The sequence below is a fragment of the Schistosoma haematobium genome, chromosome 5, assembly GCF_000699445.3.
Source record: "Schistosoma haematobium chromosome 5, whole genome shotgun sequence".
Taxonomy (NCBI): domain Eukaryota; kingdom Metazoa; phylum Platyhelminthes; class Trematoda; order Strigeidida; family Schistosomatidae; genus Schistosoma; species Schistosoma haematobium.
Window position 1 is genome coordinate 297388 of NC_067200.1, and position 13939 is coordinate 311326.

Consider the following 13939-nt stretch of genomic DNA (forward strand, 5'->3'; position numbering starts at 1 on the left):
TCCTTCATTTACCTGGACAGCATCATCGATGAACAAGGTGAACCAGATGCAGACGTAAAGTTGAGGATTGGAAAAGTAAGGGCAGCATTCCTACAATTGTAGAACATACGGAACTCAAAACAACTATCAACAAATGTCAAAGTCACAATCTTCAATACGATTGTCAAAGCAGTTCTACTGTACGGAGATGAAACTTGCACAACTACTAAAAGCATCATCAACAAGGTACAAGTATTTATGAATAGTTGTCTATGCAAGATACTCGACATCCTGAATTGGTCGGATACCATCAGCAACAGCCTTCTGTGAGAGAGAACAAACCAGCTTTGAGTTGAAGAGGAAATTAGGAAGAGATGATGAAAATGAATAGAATTTACATCACGTAAATCATCGAACTGGATCACGAGGCAAGCCCTGACTTGTAATCTTGAAGAGAAGTGGAAGAGTGGAAGGCTTAACAACACACTATGTGAAGAACTGTAAGCAGATATGGAAAGGATGAATAAGAACTGGAAGGAGCTGGAAAGTATTTCCCAGGATAGTGTTGGATTGAGGATGGTGATGTGCGACTTATGCTGCAATGGGAGTAACAGTCGCAAGTAAGTAATTCTTTGTAGATTATAAAAACCATTCATTGAATACTTCATTTGTATATCTTCCATCAACTGTTCATTTCATCGTTCATGATTGTTATAAATATGGATTCCCTTATGTTGTATCTCCCTACATCTCTGTTTTCTTCAGTTGAAACTTCTCAACCTTGATGGACTAGCATTTCAGCTCTGACCGGTGTATATACTACTTATATCTGTCAACCTATGTAGCATACATCGAAATATTGTCAGTCTGTATAAATTTATTAATAATTATGCAAACTAAATTAGGATAAAGTTAACATAAATCAAATTAAACAATTCTTAGAAGTTTGACAGTTAACAATCAACCAACACACTGATCAAATCAGTGAATATTGGTCGATATTTGAAGGAATATTTTGAATCCGGTCAAACAACTTCAATCTTAGCAACGCCATTTAGATTGATGTTCTCACATTCACTAAGCTGAGGAATGCCACCATAAGATGAGAAGCTAGCTCAAATCATGTCGATTTTCCAAGGGATTCGACGCAGCAAACTTTCAAGCTATCGACCGGTAGCACTTCTCTCTTTACTCTCAAAAATTATGGAGTCCCTGATATTTGATCGTTTACGCGACTATTTATTATCCATAAATTTGTTTTCACCCAAACAACATGGTCTCAGAAAAGGTCACTCTTGTGTAACCAACCTATTGACCACGGTGAACCGATGGACATCTATTCTTGATCTCAAGGGGAAGGTTGATGTCATTTATCATTACTTCTCAAAAGCTTTTGATAAGGTCATCCATATATGTCTTATCAGTAACCTCAAACGGTTTGGTATCAAATCATTTCTAATTGATTACCTCACTTCATATCCAAAAAATAGACATTGCGAGGTCAGCTTTAACTTCACTTTATCTCAGAATACAGAATGTCCAACAGGGTTCAGTACTAGAACCTCTTCTTTTCTTAATTTCTATAAACGATCTTCAAAGTTGGGCAGATGACAACAGACTTACCTTAAAAAGACTTCAAAGTCTAAAGTCTGAGACATGTTGCAGACTAAAACTACAAATTAGCTAACTCGCCTATATAGGTATCTCAAGCTGAAAGTGAACTAGGAGTTCAGGTTTTCTACGATCTGAAGTTTTACGCTAACCGCGAGAAAAATGCTTTTCGAAAAACCATGCACTGGTAGCATTGAAACTCATTTTTCACCAACTCGACAGAACTTACCACATAATCTTAAACAGTTTCATTCGTCCTCATTTAGGGTAAGGATGAGAACTCTCTGGAACGAATGCAACGGCCAGCCACGAAATCAGTTCGCGGACTCAAATCCGAGTCTTATGAATAACGTCTCTGATCACTGAACATTTACCCATTAGACTACGAGCGTCTTAGACCTGACCTTCTAATGACTTCCAGTATCCTTAACACTTGAGAACATTCCCTAAGTCACCTATTTAAGCTTAGCCCCAACACAAAACTTAGGAGTAACACCCAGAAACTGGAGACGAAACACATCAGAACGAACTGTAGACACAACTACTACTCCTTAAGAATAGTCAAATGCTGGAATTCCCTCCCGGCTGAGCTAGTCAAAGCAACTTCACAGGAGTCCTTCAAGAGAAAACTTGACATACTCTTAAGAACTAAGGATTTGCGAACTTTTTTTTCTTTTTTACATCTTTTATCGATAAAAAACAGAGATTCCTCCCTGGAGGTAATGCTGATCCTCTGCTACTAGATATGGAAGCCCATTAACCGAAAACTTTTTCTATTCCGTACAAAACCATTTGAACCGTTTTGGTAGGATCTAGTCACCTAGTATTAAAAAAAATCATTATTCATGTAATTCAAATGATTCTAACGTCTTATTCAACAATCTTGTTTGATTATAATCAGAGAAAGATTTTTTGGTTATTAAAGTCATTTTTATAGTTGAATTCATGAGTCAATTGATGAAATTAGATCAGCGTGATGAACTTGGAAGCATTGGACAATCGTTTCGTTCTAGTATGGGATTCCTCAACAGTTCACATCCGAAATTCCGCCTCATCAAATCTCCCTCTCCAGTTCTTTCAAATTTTTCATGATCATCTACCTTCAATTGACTCATAAATTCAATGATTCATCTTGTTTGAGTTTTTTTCCATGAAGAAGTTGAAATAGAATTCCTGGACAAAATGTTGAAATCATTACAATTTCTATGATTGAGATTAGCTTAACTATTAATTTTTCCAAATAATCATTATAGTTTAATATTCTATAAAAAGTTTTTCTTTCAATTCAGTTGTTTCATTAACTAGAAACGGTTGATCATTCATTATATGTATAATCTCACACACTCACTCACACACACACACACCATATCACACACGCACATACGCACATATACATCTAGATACGTAAATTCTCTAAGATGCAACAAAGTAATTATTTAAACCTTTTTGTATGAAATCCCTTTTTATCTTTATTCTTTTGTTTGGTTGGTTACTATTATTATTATTATTATTATTGCGTAGCAACAAGTAATTGGAAAGTTTAATATCAATACAAACTCATAGAGACAGATAGATAGATAGATAGATAGATACTTGGATAGATTCATTTGCTTTACAATGAAATGGTTGAATACATCATGAAAACATACAATATCAAAAGAAAACTTACAATTGATTCGTTTCATAATGTATATATATCCACACACACACACACACACACCTATACGAATGATCTATTCATTGATGATTGAATAATAATTGCATCTATATTTATGGTCCAGTAAATCTTTTGAACAATAATAATAATAATCATAGTAATAATTGTAATGGTAATGATAATAGTAATATTACTAATAGTAATAATAATGGTAATAGTGTGGTGCGTGCTACTTATATTGTTGTTAGTAGTATATGACGCGAGTTAAAAGAACGTAATGTCTGGCAACAGAAGATGGGGGAAGATCAAGAAAGGAAGGGCGTGAACACAATACAATTTGTAAGAAAACGCATGAACTACGAAATGTGAGACAAGGGATAGATGTTTGCGACAGGAACAGTCTAGGTCGATATGAGGGATTCATATTTTGCAAATTAATGATTTACTATATGGTTTTTTTTATTTTACCAAGTAACTCTGTAATTGTCCCCACCCGTGTTCTGTTCACTACAATAGTAACAGCAACAGTAATAATGATAATGGTGATAATAAGACTAAAGTAACTTTCTTTATACTCAATTACATATTTCTAAGGGTTTCTTGCTTAAGGGATTAAAAAAATATTCAAAGAAATGAATTTATCAATCAATATGACATAAATAAACCAATCAGAATTGAGATAATAATTTCAATGAGGGAAATTTAAATAATGATATGAATTAACATTGATAGGATGAAATAATTGTTTATATAAATAAAGTGTTTATTTATTTCTCTAGTGGTTAAACACTTTCTCTAGAGATTGATAGATCCTAGGTTCGAATCCCGTGAGGTGAGTTTGTGCATGTGAACAGTTGTACTAAGGTGAAATGGTCGTCCAGTGTATCCAAGTTTTCTATGATGATCTAGCTTTAATTGACACATGAATTCAACTATAAAAAGTTACCCACTAGTGACTGGCTTCAAGTGCTATTTTTTTAAAGTTCTAGTCAGAAGCAATGACAAATGAAGTTTAACCACGTCTGTTGTGAGATTGTAACTTACTGATGACAATGGTAGATGGTGGCTCAATTTCGTGGTTTAGTTGAATTAAGATACTAACACCATTTGATGTCAGCTCAGTGATCTACAGGTCAGGTGTTCGCGAGCGTGACCGAAGGTGCTGGGTTCGAGTTCCACGTGAGGGATCGTGGATGCGCACTGCTGAGAACGAAACAGCCATCCAGTGTTCCAAGGTTTTCCATGATGATCTAGCTTTATTTGATTGATGAACTCAATTATTAAAAGAGATAATGTCGAACCACTTTTTATTCATTTCCATGTCATCATTTATTCATTATAAATACTGAAATAATAATACAATCACATGTATTCACAATCTTTTCCATTGTTCATACACTGGACAGTTAGTATATGTGAGAAATAGACTTGAATAGGTCAGAGAGTTTTATTTCAATAAACCAATACAACATACTACAACTACTTTTTCAACAACATCATGAAATATTCTGTAGAAATTTTTCAGATCATTCTTCATTATGATATTAAACATGAAATAATTAAACTTTCACCACACTAATGAGTTGTATTGAATAAAATACAAGTGGTCTACAGGACAATTTGTGAACCACATGTGGAGAAATTCGAACACTTCACTTTTACCTGAAGTTTGTGCTGATAATGTCGTTCAGAAGAAAAATGAAAGATCCATGACTAAACCGTCCAGCTCAGAGAACAAAACTTCATCAGCTTAGGCCATGTACTAAAATGGTTGCAGAAACAAACAGAATCTAATGATCCAATAAGAATGGAAGATAAAGGTCCATCATCCTCTATTGCCAAACACATAGTTGAAACAGGTTATACCTTGGCAATTCAGAACATCACATAATGTGTTTTCGGATAAAACTCATAGTGTAGTGAACGAGGACACTAGTGGAGACCAATCGAATGTAGTTAAACACAAAATTACAGAATATTTTAGTAAAATCTGAGAATCATACAGTGAATACTTAATTTGCAAAATGTCAATCAATTGTCCTAGATATCATAGTTCCTGTGCTTCCACATGAATCACTGTCTGTTCTCGTCGTATTTACTTCGATCTTCTTAACTTTCTGCTATCAGACATTTCACTTTTGATTGATGAGATGTACTACCTAAATCTGTCGACATCAGTAGCATACATCACAATAGTTCTATTTATTTTCTACTCTACTCACTTTTTGAACAATTACGACATACTACTCAATTTTGATAAGTAGTCTGGAGTGATTAAACACATTTTTAGGCCTAGGCAATAAAATACATTGCACAATAAGTAAGAAAAGTTGGACAATTATTTATTTCAATTTCTGGCATTGTAGATAAATAAAATGGGTTTAAATATTTACTGAAGATTATTATTAAAATAAAAACAATGTCTGTCATCTGACTATTGATGAAATATAGATCCTAATTAACTCCATATATTAAGTTGGACGTAACCATTGTGTATTGAATATTATAACAAGGATGATGCAACGAAATAAAAACGAATGTATTGAAGACATTTTCATTCCACAAATTCACATTGTTATCGCAAAAAAGTTGTAAAATTAGAAAATATGATGTGCTGGTCAACAAGAACTATTCAACATCAAGGTCTACAGGACAAGCTGTGAACCACAGGTGAAGAAATTCGAACACTTCACTTCTACCTGAATTTTATGCTGATGATGTCGTTCAGAAGAACGATAAAAGCCCCATGACTAAACCATCCAGTTCACAGAAAAAAACTGCATCAAAATGTGATGTGCAAATCAGCTTTAGCCAAATTCTTTAAGTATAACCTAGTTTATATATCCAAATACGTAGCGGACAAATTACTAGCAAATGTAGACGGAGATAGATATGGTAAAAAGCTTATATATAATAACAGAATATTACAATAAGAGAAGTGAATGATTATGCCGAAGAGAATAATTTCAATAGAGCTAATTGTGATAAACATAAGGAAAAGTACTTCTACACTGAATTATAAAATAATTGTTCGAACTAAGATGACACATCGACTTATCAAAGAAGAATAAGTTGCGTAAGATATAACAAGAACTTAAAGAATTATTGCATGCTTATTCTTCTAGTTTTACTATAACGTTTAGATTTGAATATTTTAGTTTCTTGCACGAGATATTACTTATAATACAATAATAGCATCGGTGACCGAGTTAATACTAAGTGACTGAGTACTTGAAAGAATCGTGATATATAGACTAGACCATATTGCATCAAAGCCAAACTAGAGAAACACTAGATAATACCTCATTAAGCAATAATGTTTCGAATTATTTGAATTATAGCTTGAACTAAGAGTCCCAGAATTAACGCAATCGAATTAAAAATTAAGACACAAGCACAAGCGAATGTATTGTATTTGGAATTCGAGTATCATTAGTTCATTCAAACACCACATCCGCCACAGCTTAAATAGAAGTATAAGTGTTTGTAATCGGATGTACGTCTTCTTGTTAAGTTCATTCTGAGTCTGTCCGACATTGCATAAGACAAAAACTTTGTAGTAGCTAGAAAGTGCTCATTAGTATTGGAATTAACAAACGAAATCGGAACTGACTCACCTGGAATTGTATACAACCAGCATGTCGGTTTTGTAATGAAATCATTAATATCTAGAATTCGAACCATAGATATTCCAACACTATCCTCCCCCACAAAATAATGTTGGATCTTTATATCCCCAAGTTATGAATAATGTGGCTTTATTTAAAACACATTTCTCACATTGTTTAGAGTAAACATTAGCACTGTTTTTGTGATAAGGGTATGTGGTGTTTGAATTAACTAATGATTCTTTTGTACTTGTTGAATGCTCGATTTCGAATTCTAAATACAGTACATTCGTTGTGCCTGTGTCTTCTTAATTCAATTTCGTTAATCCTGGAATTCCTAATTCATACTATAATTAGGATATTATATTAGCGTCGCGATGGAGCCTGCAATGGAAAAGTTAGATATTCATTCAACTTCTGAAGCTTTTGAAGATTACTTTGAAAAGTTCGAAATCTGGGCTATCACCAAGGAAGATGATGAGGATGTTAATATTGTGGCACACTTCCCCACATTCATTGGAAAAGAAGCATACAGCTTATTAAGAACTATGGCTATGCCGGAAAAACCCATTTCGCTTCCTTATACACCTTTCAATAAACTGCCGCTAGACTATGTTAATTATACAAATTTTGAATGCGATAAAAGAGGGAGATCTCGTAAAATGATTCATGAGGATACAAAAAATTCCACTACATAACTACGTCATCTCGACCCAGTGCATACTCAAGGCTATGCAGATAATTCATTGAGGAGTTGCAATGCATTTCAGGAAGATGGGCACAAGTTTGCTCAGTAATTGTTCTGTGGCATGTTCCACTCTTTTCATTCATGTAAATTTCGTAATTCTAAGTGCTTTAAATGTGGTGATATTGGACTTATTCAGTCAGTCTGCAATACTAATGTTTATCTTACTGCAATTAATATTAAGTCTTGTAATTCTGATTCTACTGAGTCAAGTATTCATGATGATCATTTATATTTATCAACGATTTCAAAAGACAGTGCAGAGTCATATGGCAGTTCAGAGTTAGATGAAATCCCGAATTCTTGTAAGACAACATTTCCTAATCAACCGATTTATCAGAATTCTCATGCTATTGTACCAAGTAGGACTTTTCCTAATGATTCACATATTTCTAATGAAATTACTTGCAATTCTGAGGAAAATATGTTAAATGAACGTAATCATGATCGAAAACCTGATGTGGTTTGGATAGATGCTGATATTTTAACGATCCTACGCTCTGCAATGACAGTCCTGATGAATTTCATGAGAATATTTCAGAAGAATCAAATCCTGCTGTCATATCATATATTACCTATCCTCATAATGTATTTGATCTTCGTGAAAAACCTGCCCAATGCGAAGCACGAGTACTAAGTGACCTCGAGTTTTATTATATTTCGGATGATTTCATATCAACTGCTGTTTACTCTTATCACAAAAACAGTTCTAATGTTTACTCTAAACAATGTGAGAAATGTGTTTTAAATAAAGCCACATTATTCATAACTTGGAGATATAAAGATCCAACATTATTTTGTGGGGAGGATAGTGTTGGAATATCTATGGTTCGAATTCTAGATATTAATGATTTCATTACAAAACCGACATGCTGGTTGTATACAATTCCAGGTGAGTCAGTTCCGATTTCGTTTGTTAATTCCAATACTAATGAGCACTTTCTAGCTACTACAAAGTTTTTGTCTTATGCAATGTCGGACAGACTAAGGATGAACTTAACAAGAAGACGTACAACCGATTACAAACAATTATACTTCTATTTATGCTGTGGCGGATGTGGTGTTTGAATTAACTAATGATTCTTTTGTACTTGTTGAATGCTCGATTTCGAATTCTAAATACAGTACATTCGTTGTGCCTGTGTCTTCTTAATTCAATTGCGTTAATCCTGGAATTCCTAATTCATACTATAATTAGGATATTATATTAGCGTCGCGATGGAGCCTGCAATGGAAAAGTTAGATATTCATTCAACTTCTGAAGCTTTTGAAGATTACTTTGAAAAGTTCGAAATCTGGGCTATCACCAAGGAAGATGATGAGGATGTTAATATTGTGGCACACTTCCCCACATTCATTGGAAAAGAAGCATACAGCTTATTAAGAACTATGGCTATGCCGGAAAAACCCATTTCGCTTCCTTATACACCTTTCAATAAACTGCCGCTAGACTATGTTAATTATACAAATTTTGAATGCGATAAAGAGGGAGATCTCGTAAAATGATTCATGAGGATACAAAAATTCCACTACATAACTACGTCATCTCGACCCAGTGCATACTCAAGGCTATGCAGATAATTCATTGAGGAGTTGCAATGCATTTCAGGAAGATGGGCACAAGTTTGCTCAGTAATTGTTCTGTGGCATGTTCCACTCTTTTCATTCATGTAAATTTCGTAATTCTAAGTGCTTTAAATGTGGTGATATTGGACTTATTCAGTCAGTCTGCAATACTAATGTTTATCTTACTGCAATTAATATTAAGTCTTGTAATTCTGATTCTACTGAGTCAAGTATTCATGATGATCATTTATATTTATCAACGATTTCAAAAGACAGTGCAGAGTCATATGGCAGTTCAGAGTTAGATGAAATCCCGAATTCTTGTAAGACAACATTTCCTAATCAACCGATTTATCAGAATTCTCATGCTATTGTACCAAGTAGGACTTTTCCTAATGATTCACATATTTCTAATGAAATTACTTGCAATTCTGAGGAAAATATGTTAAATGAACGTAATCATGATCGAAAACCTGATGTGGTTTGGATAGATGCTGATATTTTAACGATCCTACGCTCTGCAATGACAGTCCTGATGAATTTCATGAGAATATTTCAGAAGAATCAAATCCTGCTGTCATATCATATATTACCTATCCTCATAATGTATTTGATCTTCGTGAAAAACCTGCCCAATGCGAAGCACGAGTACTAAGTGACCTCGAGTTTTATTATATTTCGGATGATTTCATATCAACTGCTGTTTACTCTTATCACAAAAACAGTTCTAATGTTTACTCTAAACAATGTGAGAAATGTGTTTTAAATAAAGCCACATTATTCATAACTTGAAGATATAAAGATCCAACATTATTTTGTGGGGAGGATAGTGTTGGAATATCTATGGTTCGAATTCTAGATATTAATGATTTCATTACAAAACCGACATGCTGGTTGTATACAATTCCAGGTGAGTCAGTTCCGATTTCGTTTGTTAATTCCAATACTAATGAGCACTTTCTAGCTACTACAAAGTTTTTGTCTTATGCAATGTCGGACAGACTAAGGATGAACTTAACAAGAAGACGTACAACCGATTACAAACAATTATACTTCTATTTATGCTGTGGCGGATGTGGTGTTTGAATTAACTAATGATTCTTTTGTACTTGTTGAATGCTCGATTTCGAATTCTAAATACAGTACATTCGTTGTGCCTGTGTCTTCTTAATTCAATTGCGTTAATCCTGGAATTCTTAATTCATACTATAATTAGAATACTATAGGGTAAACAGCAGTGGATATGAAATCATCCGAAATGTAATCAAGCTCGAGGTCACTTAGTACTCGTGCTTCGCATTGGGCAGGTTTTTCACGAAGATCAAATACATTATGAGGATAGGTAATATATGATATGACAGCAGGATTTGATTCTTCTGAAATATTCTCATGAAATTCATCAGGACTGTCATTGCAGAGCGTAGGATCGTTAAAATATCAGCATCTATCCAAACCACATCAGGTTTTCGATCATGATTACGTTCATTTAACATATTTTCCTCAGAATTGCAAGTAATTTCATTAGAAATATGTGAATCATTAGGAAAAGTCCTACTTGGTACAATAGCATGAGAATTCTGATAAATCGGTTGATTAGGAAATGTTGTCTTACAAGAATTCGGGATTTCATCTAACTCTGAACTGCCATATGACTCTGCACTGTCTTTTGAAATCGTTGATAAATATAAATGATCATCATGAATACTTGACTCAGTAGAATCAGAATTACAAGACTTAAAATTAGTTGCAGTAAGATTAACATTAGCATTACAAAATACACATGAATTGCGAGCATGAAACTTTCCACATGATAAACATTTACCAAACCTCATCTTACCTTTGTGATTTGCTTTGTAATTCCTCGTTGAAACACCTTTCATATTTACACGAGAATAGGAATCACTGTTAAATGAACGCAAGTTTAATTGACCCTGAGATTGTAGTTCATCATAACGACTAAGCAAAGTATCAGAAATCTTCATCGACTGGATATCAATTTCATTCACTGCTTCGTAGTTAATACACGCAGTTCTAGCATCTTGAAAGGAACAGCTTGACATTTTTAACAACTCTCTTTCCAAATTCGATCCACAATTCAGGACAACATTTTGGCTTTGAATGAAAATACATCCATAGTGAATAGCATTTTATTCGACGAATAAACCTTTCAATAAACTGCCGCTAGACTATGTTAATTATACAAATTTTGAATGCGATAAAAGAGGGAGATCTCGTAAAATGATTCATGAGGATACAAAAATTCCACTACATAACTACGTCATCTCGACCCAGTGCATACTCAAGGCTATGCAGATAATTCATTGAGGAGTTGCAATGCATTTCAGGAAGATGGGCACAAGTTTGCTCAGTAATTGTTCTGTGGCATGTTCCACTCTTTTCATTCATGTAAATTTCGTAATTCTAAGTGCTTTAAATGTGGTGATATTGGACTTATTCAGTCAGTCTGCAATACTAATGTTTATCTTACTGCAATTAATATTAAGTCTTGTAATTCTGATTCTACTGAGTCAAGTATTCATGATGATCATTTATATTTATCAACGATTTCAAAAGACAGTGCAGAGTCATATGGCAGTTCAGAGTTAGATGAAATCCCGAATTCTTGTAAGACAACATTTCCTAATCAACCGATTTATCATAATTCTCATGCTATTGTACCAAGTAGGACTTTTCCTAATGATTCACATATTTCTAATGAAATTACTTGCAATTCTGAGGAAAATATGTTAAATGAACGTAATCATGATCGAAAACCTGATGTGGTTTGGATAGATGCTGATATTTTAACGATCCTACGCTCTGCAATGACAGTCCTGATGAATTTCATGAGAATATTTCAGAAGAATCAAATCCTGCTGTCATATCATATATTACCTATCCTCATAATGTATTTGATCTTCGTGAAAAACCTGCCCAATGCGAAGCACGAGTACTAAGTGACCTCGAGTTTTATTATATTTCGGATGATTTCATATCAACTGCTGTTTACTCTTATCATAGTATGAATTAAGAATTCCAGGATTAACGCAATTTACTCTAAACAATGCACAACGAATGTGTTTTAAATAAAGCATTCAACCACATTATTCATAACTTGGATTGTTTGTAATACGTCTTCTTGTTAAGATCCAACATTATTTTGTGGGGAGGATAGTGTTGGAATATCTATGGTTCGAATTCTAGATATTAATGATTTCATTACAAAACCGACATGCTGGATCTTTATATCTCCAAGTTATGAATAATGTGGCTTCATTTAAAACATATTTCTCACATTGTTTAGAGTAAACATTAGAACTGTTTTTGTGATAAGGGTAAACAGCAGTTGATATGAAATCATCCGAAATGTAATAAAACTCGAGGTCACTTAGTACTCGTGCTTCGCATTGAGCAGGTTTTTCACGAAGATCAAATACATTATGAGGATAGGTAATATATGATATGACATCAGGATTTGATTCTTCTGAAATATTCTCATGAAATTCATTAGGACTGTCATTGCAGAGCGTAGGATCGTTAGAAAAATCAGCATCTATCCAAACCACATCAGGTTTTCGATCATGATTACGTTCATTTAACATATTTTCCTCAGAATTGCAAGTAATTTCATTAGAAATATGTGAATCATTAGGAAAAGTCCTACTTGGTACAATAGCATGAGAATTCTGATAAATCGGTTGATTAGGAAATGTTGTCTTACAAGAATTCGGGATTTCATCTAACTCTGAACTGCCATATGACTCTGCACTGTCTTTTGAAATCGTTGATAAATATAAATGATCATCATGAATACTTGACTCAGTAGAATCAGAATTACAAGACTTAAAATTAGTTGCAGTAAGATTAACATTAGCATTACAAAATACACATGAATTGCGAGCATGAAACTTTCCACATGATAAACATTTACCAAACCTCATCTTACCTTTGTGATTTGCTTTGTAATTCCTTGTTGAAACACCTTTCATATTTACACGAGAATAGGAATCACTGTTAAATGAACGCAAGTTTGATTGACCCTGAGATTGTAGTTCATCACGACGACTAAGCAAAGTATCAGAAATCTTCATCGACTGGATATCAATTTCATTCACTGCTTCGTAGTTAATACACGCAGTTCTAGCATCTTGAAAGGAACAGCTTGACATTTTTAACAACTCTCTTTCCAAATTCGATCCACAATTCAGGACAACATTTTGGCTTTGAATGAAAATACATCCATAGTGAATAGCATTTTATTCGACGAATAAACCTTTCAATAAACTGCCGCTAGACTATGTTAATTATACAAATTTTGAATGCGATAAAAGAGGGAGATCTCGTAAAATGATTCATGAGGATACAAAAATTCCACTACATAACTACGTCATCTCGACCCAGTGCATACTCAAGGCTATGCAGATAATTCATTGAGGAGTTGCAATGCATTTCAGGAAGATGGGCACAAGTTTGCTCAGTAATTGTTCTGTGGCATGTTCCACTCTTTTCATTCATGTAAATTTCGTAATTCTAAGTGCTTTAAATGTGGTGATATTGGACTTATTCAGTCAGTCTGCAATACTAATGTTTATCTTACTGCAATTAATATTAAGTCTTGTAATTCTGATTCTACTGAGTCAAGTATTCATGATGATCATTTATATTTATCAACGATTTCAAAAGACAGTGCAGAGTCATATGGCAGTTCAGAGTTAGATGAAATCCCGAATTCTTGTAAGACAACATTTCCTAATCAACCGATTTATCATAATT